Source organism: Gekko japonicus, unplaced genomic scaffold (assembly GCF_001447785.1).
Source record: "Gekko japonicus isolate JY-2015 unplaced genomic scaffold, Gekko_japonicus_V1.1 scaffold1157, whole genome shotgun sequence".
NCBI lineage: Eukaryota > Metazoa > Chordata > Lepidosauria > Squamata > Gekkonidae > Gekko > Gekko japonicus.
In genome coordinates, this window is record NW_015167085.1 from 273031 (window position 1) to 282865 (window position 9835).

Here is a 9835-nt window from a genome sequence, read left to right on the forward strand (position 1 = left end):
CACTGTTGCCTGTGAGACACCCTGTGAGGTAGGTGGGGCTGAGAGCTAGGTTCTCTTTAAGCTGCGCCAGGCTGTGCTGGCGCACCGATTTACCCCGCCCAGTGCAGCAATTTTTAGCGCAGGAGCGGGAGGTTCCCTGCACAATTTCTCTGCCTTCCAAGTTGGCCACGCCCGCTCGGCTCGTGGTCCCCAGCCAAAGGGGCCCTCCTCCATCTCGCCATGAGGGTGGCCTTTTGCCCTCGCCGTGTTTACACGCGCGTGTCTCGCTCCCTCCTTCCCGGTTCAGAGCGAGGAACTGCAATGGGGGGAGCCCCACCCTTCTGTGCAAAGGGCTCCCCACACTTCTGTTTCTAGCCGGAGCCGTGTGTGGGCACAGAAGAGCTGCTGCGGCGGTCCCTGACGGCTTCCCGGCCAGCTATCCCCTGGTCCCAGCCTGACCAGCTCCCCCCTATCGCACCCAGCTTGAGCGCCTCAGAGCAGCAAAAGAGCCCAACCTGGGCGGCCAGGAGCGGCACTCCCGCCCCTTCGCCCGCGCTTTAGTCACCAGGCCACGCTCGCTGCGCTCCAGAAGCAGCAGCCGCAGCAGCCGCGGAGCGGCTCCGGATTTGCGTGTCCTCCCGAGCCAGGCAACTCCGGAGGCGCTGCTCTGGAGGGAGGGGGATTTCCCCCGCCTCCTTCTGCCCGCTGCGAATCGACCGGCAAAGCTGCCCCCACGTCGACCTGCCAAACGCCGCCTTTTCTCTCGGTCTCCTCTCCCCTTCCCCGGGTGTGTGGGGCGGGGGGCTTCTCTCTCTGCCGCCGCCGCTCCCCCTTCGGTCTCTCACAGCTGCTGGTGGACGCGACAGACCCCCGGAGCCCAAGGAGGCCAAAAGAGAGCGAGGACGCCTCGGGTGAGTTACGAGCTCCTCTCCCCACCCCCACCCCACGCCCCGCTTTTGTCTCCGATCAGCGCTCTCTGGTGGGAGCTGCCAAAATATTAACAGGGGAAGGGGGGGGGGGGAGAATTGCGGAGATGGTGGCGTGGCTGGCGGTCAGCGATTGACAGTCTGTTTCCCGGCCGCGTCTGGCACCGTTGCACGCGAGACGCGACACCTGTATACGATCCGGGGTGTGTGTGTGTGTGTGCGCGCGCGCCGGCCTGTCACTGTATTGTTGTGGTCTGGACTGTAGACAGGGAGGTGGGTCGGTGAGCTGTTGTTTTGCCTCCCACGTTTGGTCTGACAGTCCAAGAAATAGACGACCACCTGCGGGGGGAGGGGGGGGAGTTGTTCTTGGCCAGTGACCTTCCCAATTTTCTATACTTCCTAGGTGTTCGATAAAGCTGTCGCCAATGTAGTATATAAGCCAATCAATGCTGACTTTTATTGCAGCCCCCCCCCCCCCCCCCTTGGGGGGGGTTTTTGGGGTTAAAAGGTTTGGGGGGGGGGGGGAGTGAACACACCGGAGAGCTTGGTTTTGCTGATTTAACGGGACAGGGGATAATGCCAGGTATTGAAAATGGAGAACAAATCTTGCTCCAGAAATGGAGACATAATGAAATTGCTACAAGAAAAAAGGGGCAGGGGAACAGGGAGAGACTCTGGCTGTTGGTTACACAGGCCTGGATTTCCGCTAGCAGATAGTTTGGTAAACAGAAGGCTGCAATTGCAGTTTCATCTTCACCATATATAAGAGCAGCTAGAAGTTATAATTCTTAGAATAAGGCTGTGATAGGTATGTAAATCCCAAACGATAAAAGCATAAGAGCAAAAAAGAAGTCTCTGAATGCTTGCACACTCCACAGCTAAGCTAAGTTGGTTCAAAACCAGATACCATTTTAGTTTCATGGTACAGGCAGAAAACAGAGGAGGGAGTTCATCCCCTGTATTTGTGAGTGGTTTGTAATGTCAGCTGACCTTGGAATTGCCAGAGAAATAGAAGTGAGTCAGTCTTCAGAACTGAAACTCTCACCTTAACATGGACACCAGTCTGGTTCTGTAAGAGAGTTAATCTGAGGACTGTTTTTGAATCCCGTGTGCTCTTGCATCCCAGGTGGTGTCATATCCTTGCTTGTGATCCATGTGAATTTTTCAGGATAGTCTCATCTCAAAAGTATTGAACTTGGTAATAGCGCTGTGATTGCTGCCAGCCTTTGTTCACCAAAGTAGTTGCTGGAGGGCATAAGGCCTTTACAGCTCCACTTCCTATAGGGGCTAGTTCACGCCCACATAGTTCATTTGGCTTGGCCTGTGCTGTGCTCCTGACAATTGTGAGCTGGTGGTGTGTTCTTAATGAACACACCACACCACATATTTCCACGTGTTTTGGGTATTTTATAAATCATAATGCTGCAGGAGATACTTCTGGATGTGAGGTGTAATCATAATTAAGTTAACAAGAATGAAGTTGCATTCAATAAATACTTGTTAACCAACTCATGCTTTGCAATTGCCAGCACATGAGTTTTACTGTTCCATCACCTGTTCACAGATCTCGTTAGGAACTTGAAAATTAGAATTTAACCCAAGACAGGATCAAATGCATTTCCATGAAGTTTAGTTTGTTTTAGAAATGTCTTTATTATTGTAAATTTTTGCAACCTTTGTGAAGGTTAGGAAGAAGGCACCATAACAATACTTTAAATAAAGACATATTAGTGCCGAGAGCAACTAATTTCTGCGATTGCAGTTTTCTACTTTTGGAAGGGTTTTAAATATCAAACACCCAAATTAACAACATGAAAACCTTGCAGGCCTTTTGGTATTGTGCCCGTACAAGGTATGTGTTATGTCATGTTTTAGACTTCATTGCAAAGAAAGCTGTATTTACAACACACCTACGCTTCTGAAACAGACAAGCCCTTTCAGATCAGTTGTAGAAATTCAATTTTTTTTTTAAACCCCCAGAGGGGTATTTTTATTTTTTCAATATGACTACAAACTACAAAGAAAAATATAGGAAGGGGAACTACAACTATGGAGAAAGGAAAGATACCCACACTAACTAAAAATCCAAGAGTGGGAGACCCCCTTTATGTTAAACTTAATATTAGTATTAAAAGAGTTAGTAAAACAGTATGCTTGTAGAGTTCTTGTTTTCCACATTGTTCTGTATTAGTAAATTAGTTATTATGAGAGAACTTTCTGAGCATCTTCTTTGTTTCAAAGGGCCATTTATAAGAGTCCTTCTGCCCTTACTTCAGCTTTCTGTCTCTAAAATCATATACAGTTTTCATTGCTCCCGCACCCGCTTCTGCAGCAGAGTCCTCATCCGATCCCGAGGCAGCTGAGTCACTTGACTTAGTTTCTTCCTCTTTAGAGTCTTTTCCCCGATCCCAGCTGACGTCTCAAGAATTCTTTGACTTTGAAGATGGAGTCGATCTTCTCCCTTCTATCGTTGATTTTAAAGATGACACCTTCAGGAATCGCCCACCTGTACTGTATATCGTTTGTTTGAAGAAAAGTAATTAACTCCTTGTAGCTCTTTCTCTTCTGACAAATTTCAAATTGTATTCCCAAATTTCAGTGGAGTTGCTGAAGTTGCCTTTAATATAGCATCTCTGGTCTGTCTTCTTGCAAATCTCACCACAATCTCTCCAGGCAGGCTATTTTTAAAAATATAATTGGAGTAAGCCCTATAAGCTGTCTCCATGTCTTTTATTATTTCCTCCGCTGGCAAGCCTGTCACTGGAGCGATAATATCACCCAGAGTCTTTTTCAAATCTTCTTTTTCTGTCTCAGGAACCGTTCCCCTGCAACCTGAGAATCATATTAGCCTTTTCCATTTGCAGCTGCAACAAACGATTTTCTTGAAGATTTTGTTTTGTTTCCACTTCACCCATTCTTTTCTTCATCTTCTTGCTTGAGATGTCTATCTCTGTAACTTTCTCAGCCACCAGCTCCACTTTTTCCCCCATTTCTGCCAGCTGTCGCTGTTGTGAAGCGAAGTTTTGATTTAACAAGGTCAGTTGCTGGTTAATACCATCGAGCTGACCCATCACTGGCTTGAGCATATCCGCTAACAGCTTCATGACGTCAGCTCCCTCTTCCGGCCTCGGACTCTGAGGCTTTGCTTTAAACTTTCCTTGTGACGCCGCCATTTTTCAACTTTGTTTACACTTTCAAACCGCTTCTCCCGGGCTTGAAGCACTCGTCAATTCGCTATTTGCACTCAAGTAAGTCTCTCAAAATTCACACACTGTTTCCTCCCACTCCCCCTTCACTGCGTTTATCTGTCCTTGTGCTTCAGAGGCATCCCTCTTTGCACTCCACTTTTCCCACGGGGAGGGGGGGTGCCGTTTATCAAAGTTCATTTACTTAGAACTCACGTTCATTGTTGGTCACATTCCTGACCTCGCTCACATCAGTCGTTGTTCCGCTCGGACTCCCCCGCTTGTCCCGGTTGGGTTAGCTTGTGCCCTAAGGCCACTCATCGGTAGGACCGTCAGAGCAGAGGGAAGCCTCGATTCTCCGGCAGCAAGCTGTCGAAGAGGCTAACCCTCAAAGTTCTCTGGCTGGAGCCTTTCACAAAGACTCTGTGGGAGTGCCACTTGAGGTGGCACCCCTCCATGCCGATGGTGTGCTAATCGCCTCCCCAAGCTCTGGGGAGAGCGACTACCATCGCCAATCCATAGACAATCCATACCATCGCCAATCCATAGTCAGTTGTAGAAATTCAATTGAAGGTATTCTTACTACAGGGGATTGCAGCCTTTTTGAACTTCCAAGCACCTTTGGAATTTTAACACAGAGCAGTGGGTGCATTCACAAAATGGCTGCCACAGGAAGTGGAGCCAGCCACAAAGTGTCTGCATGCACACAGTGATGTTGATTGGCAGAAGCAATATTCTACGGGCTCATATGGGGAGGGGCGGTCTCAAAGATAATTTTGATCTCTGCCCACCCATAGCAAGGATCCCTTGGACTGGGAATTCTTGACAGGGACCCTTGGTTTACTATGTTGCTCTAAAATAAAATGTATGACAGGGTTTTTTTCCGAGGGATTGTACACCATCCCTCAACATATATTTTGATATTTATAACAGTATGTAAACACATTGCAAACAATAAGAAATCTTAATTGCCTTTCAAAACTTCAGTACATGGAGAACATAGATAAGGTTATGGAGTAGTCACATAGCTCAACATTCAGTTGTATTAGAAAGTTTCAGCTGTACACATTGAGTGAAAATGATCTTAGACTTTGTAGATAGTTCTCGTTTTTCTAAGGCTCACGTGTATGAAGACATGAAGTTGCCTTATATTGAATCAGACCCTTGGCCCATCAATGCCAGTAGTGTCTGCTTAGACTGGCAGCAGCTCTCCAGGGTGTTAGGTGGAGCTCTTTCACATCACTGGCTACCTGATCCTTTTTTAAAATCTCTCTCTCCATCCATCCATCCATCCATCCATCCATCTAAATTTTTGGAAAACAAAGAGATAATATAAAGAAAGTACAGAAAGGAAAAAAATAATTGTATATAATAAACAAAGAATTAAAAAAATTCTCCCCAACACCTCCTTCATTACATTAAAGAAGTTTTGAAACACTGTCTATAAGGTACATTAAAAATTACTTCTGTTGGGAAACATTTATATTCAGCATTTTACATATTGAATTTTGTAACTAATCCTTTTCTCAAGTAAGTTATTTGTTGCACTTTTACTGCATACTCAGTACTGTATTCTTTCGCCATTACTGCATACTCAATATTTTTGTCAAATAAATAATATATTTATTTATTGGTTTAATTTATAATTTAATTTATAAAGATACAGAAAAAGGAAGATAATTATATATCATTAAACGGAAAATAGAAAATATTTCTCCCCAATACTCCCTTCATTACATTTTTTTTAAACACTGTCTGGGAATACAGTAAAAATAACTATGGTTGGGATACTTTCATATTCAACATTTTACAAAATTTTCATTTTGCTTCTCCATTGTAATACATTTGTATACAATACATTAAGCTACTTCGAATTCTAAATTTGTCTCCTGCTTCTATACATATAATACGCATGCTATCTCCTCAAATTTAATAACTGATCAGTTTCTCAAATGTTGTTAATTTTGGCATCACTGCATACTCTGCAAGTTTATTTTTCCACTCTTCTAATCCTGGGCAAATGTCTGCTTTCCATTTTTGCTGCATAAAAAATTATAGCTGCTGTCATCATATATCTGAATATCTCTTCCAAAATTTTTGGCAAATAGTTAGGCAATATACCTAATAACATATTCTTGCCTTCCATGGGGAATTTAATCTTTTAAATATTCTGCATTTCTCAATTTATTTATTTCCAGTATCTTTTTGCTTTTTTACACATCCACCACATATGAAAGAAGGTTCCATCTATGTCTTGACATTTCCAAATTTTCCTTATAGTTTTTAATCACATCCTGTATGGAGTTATGTACCATCTGAAAAAATATTTTTTGCCCTTTTTTTTTTTAACACCTGACTGGCTGTAAACTAAATCTCTTTTTCCCGTAACCGTTCCCATTGATGAATAATATTTGTTCTGTAAGGTTCTATATCCATTTTATCATATGTGTTTTATAAAGCAACTTATAAAGAAATGCTCTTTCTGTTTTGTGATCAGCTGTTCAAACTTAGTCACCTTTCTAGTGGCTCCATCTTCAGTGTTAATGATCTTCTTTAGTCTGGAAGTTGATTGATGATATAACAACCATTGAATTTTTATTCCTTCACCCCTAATGTCCCGAAATGATTTTTTTCCTGAAAATTTATCTTGATACTGTTTGTTAAACTCTAAATAAATTGGGAGGGAAGCATCCTTACATTTTTAACCTAGAAATTTCTGTTGTTTTTCATGGTCTGGAAAAACAAATGGCCGCACCATTAGACAGGATAAATAAGAAAAAAGCAGGTGCAAGGTGAAAGTGTTTATTAGAGCTGGGATCTATAAAGCTCTAATAAATACTTTCACCTTGCACCTTTTTAAAAATCCCCCACCCTTTTGCATAATCTCTCAGACCATAGCAGACATCCAAATTCAGATATGAGTAATGGCTGATATACAGAAAAGAACATCAGTTAAGTGTCATCTGCCTTAGCAATGTTGGCATAGACTAATTAATAAAAGAAAGTGGAAAGTATCTTCTCAAAAGTGTTCTAAGGATTATAGAAAGCCAAGAAATTTGGGAGATGGTTTCCTGGAAGTCACAGCAGGTTACTGTCACCTGGGTCACTTTTTAAAGACAGTTTCTTCTTTTAGAGTAACCTGAGTTTCACAGTTGCATCCCTCAACATGTTGATATAATTGTCAAGAATGAATGACAGTGTGATTTTGATTTCCATGGCTGCTACTGTGTTTGGATTGATGGCTTAATGGATACTGTGCTTTGTTTAGCATGTGCGTTCATGTAATAACTGTATTTAAAAGCAAGAAGTGTTGGGACACGGCATATTTAAAAAGATCTAAATAAGGAAAAGCATTGAGTCTGTGATGGGGACTTTTGTGGCACATAGAATTTCTTGGTTAAAAATGTAAGGATGCTTCCCTCCCCATTTGTTTAGAGTCTTAAGAATCAGCCATGTGATTTATGACTGTGACTAGAACAGCTGAGTAAAGGAACATGCATGTGTAGCAGCTTGCAGTCACTGGTGGGGACGTTCCTGCAAGCTTTATTTATGTGATCGATCATAAAATTCTGTTGGGGTGTGCTCTATAGGACACACCTTCTGTAGTTTTGAAGAAAAGATTCTGATAAAGACTGGCCGAAGAATCCTTTTTATGTGTCAGTATTGTCAAGGAAAATATTATCTAATATTGCAAGCTAACATTTTAAGAAAGCAGTAAGAATAAAAGACAAAATTTGCATGGATTTCTGATTTAACATACCCTGAAAATGTTGAGACAGTGTGTAACTGCAATAAAAAAGGCCAATGCTATGCTGGGGATTATTAGGAAGGGTATTGAAAACAGATCAGCCAATATCATAATGCCCCTATATAAATCAATGGTGCGACCTCATTTGGAATACTGTGTGCAGTTCTGGTCACCACACTTTAAAAAGGATATTATAGCTTTGGAAAAAGTGCAGAAAAGGGCAACTAGAATGATAAAAGGGTTGGAACACTTTCCCTATGAGGAAAGGTTAAGGTGCTTAAGGCCCTTTAGCTTGGAGAAACGACGACTGAGGGGTGACATGATCGAGGTTTATAAGATTATGCATGGGATAGAGCAGGTAGGGAAAAAGGAAAGAGGTACTTTTCTCCCTTTCTCACAATACAAGAACTCATGGGAACTCTATGAAATTGCTGAGTGGTCGGGTTAGAACAGATAAAAGGAAGTACTTCTTCCCCCAAAGAGTGATTAACACATGGAATTCACTGCCACAGGAGGTGGTGGCGGCTACAAGCATGGACGGCTTCAAGAGGGAATTAGATAAGCATATGGAGCAGAGTATAGATAGGGACTCTGGGGCAAGTGATGCTCTGTATTCTTGGTGCTTAGGAGGGCTCCTAGTGTCCTGGCCCCACTGCTGGACCTCCTGATGGCACCTTGTATTTTTGTTCACTGTGTGACAGAGTGTTGGACTGGATGGGCTATTGGCCTGATCCAACATTGGCTTCTCTTGTGTTCTTATCTTGCTGATTAGCTAGAAACTTTGAACAAAACCGTGACCTATTTCCCACAAGCGCTGCTCCGTGCTTGCTCTTCCCTTTTGTCCCAGTGGTATCTGTCAATTTCACACAAGCTGCTTTGCGGCCGCATTTTGCCCCGCAGCTTAGCGCAGTTTTCCCCGCGTCTACTCAATCCTCAAAAAACAGGATTTAGTAGACGCTGGGAAAATCACGTGCAGCTGCAGGGCACAATGCGCCGTGAAGCAGCTTGTGTGAAATTGACAGGTACCACTGGGACAAAAGGGAAGAGTGAGAGTGGAGCAGCGCTTGTGGGAAATCGGTCCGTGTGTGATGCTGGACTTGAACCTATATACGAAATTTGGCCCCAAAACACAACTATGCTGTGTGCGCACACACATGTGTGCACACACATGAGTGGAAGAGAGGACAGAGTTTTCACTTCCCCATCAGCATTGTTCCTCAATCAAAAATGCCCTTTCCCAGGCTGCTTTAAGCCCCAGAAGAGACAAAAGTAGGCATAATTTAGCTATCTCTTTCTTTTTCTTACCAAAGCTTAAAGCAGCTAGGGGAGATTTCTGAATGGGGAAATGAGCCTTCCTCCCCCAGCAGCATAGATCTGATCCAGATCTGCCTCTTTTCCTGTGGCTGGTTTTTAGGACCCAAGTTATGGGTCTGGACCACTGTTCCCTCTAAGCTGAGTTAGCGTGAGCTAGCTCACTGTTTTTTAGCCTCCGGCTCACACATTTTTTGTCTTAGCTCAGGAAGGAGGGCTCCAGAGCAAACTAATTTATGCAGCAGCCAAATTACTTGCTCACAGCTTTATTGCCAGTAGCTCACAAAGTAGAACTTTTGCTCACAGAACTTCACAGCTTAGAGGGAACATTGGTCTGGACCTCTACCATCACAAACTGGGGCAGCAGAAATGAGTTCTGCAATGAATGGTGATTGCATAAGATATGAATAACTGAGGGATACGCACGATAAAGTGAAGTAGTAATTGCCCATTCAAGTGTTTATGGGAATTATGTCTTCTTTAGGTACTGCAGTGCCTTTTGTCAGCCTGTGTTTTGCATATACTATGAGTCACTAGTACATGAGCTTGGGGTTTGGAACATGCCTGCAAAAGGCTAGCTTGTCGTGATCTCAGGGAACTATTTTGTGTCTTAAGGAAAGCTGACTGCACCTGACTGCTGTTCTGACATGTTGCTCTGTTGGAACCATCTTATCACAACACAACTT

The 9835-nt window shown here is 43.4% G+C and overlaps 1 protein-coding gene across 1 annotated transcript in view; it reads left to right on the forward strand.

Moving 5' to 3' along the window:
• The first annotated feature begins 472 nt into the window (after positions 1-472).
• Positions 473-9835, forward strand: part of MBP (myelin basic protein) — a 198256-nt gene continuing 188893 nt past the window's right edge. Inside the window, exon 1 of the mRNA XM_015412838.1 lies at positions 473-890. The gene's annotated coding sequence lies outside the window, so the exon portion shown is untranslated. The remainder of the gene's footprint in view (positions 891-9835) is intronic.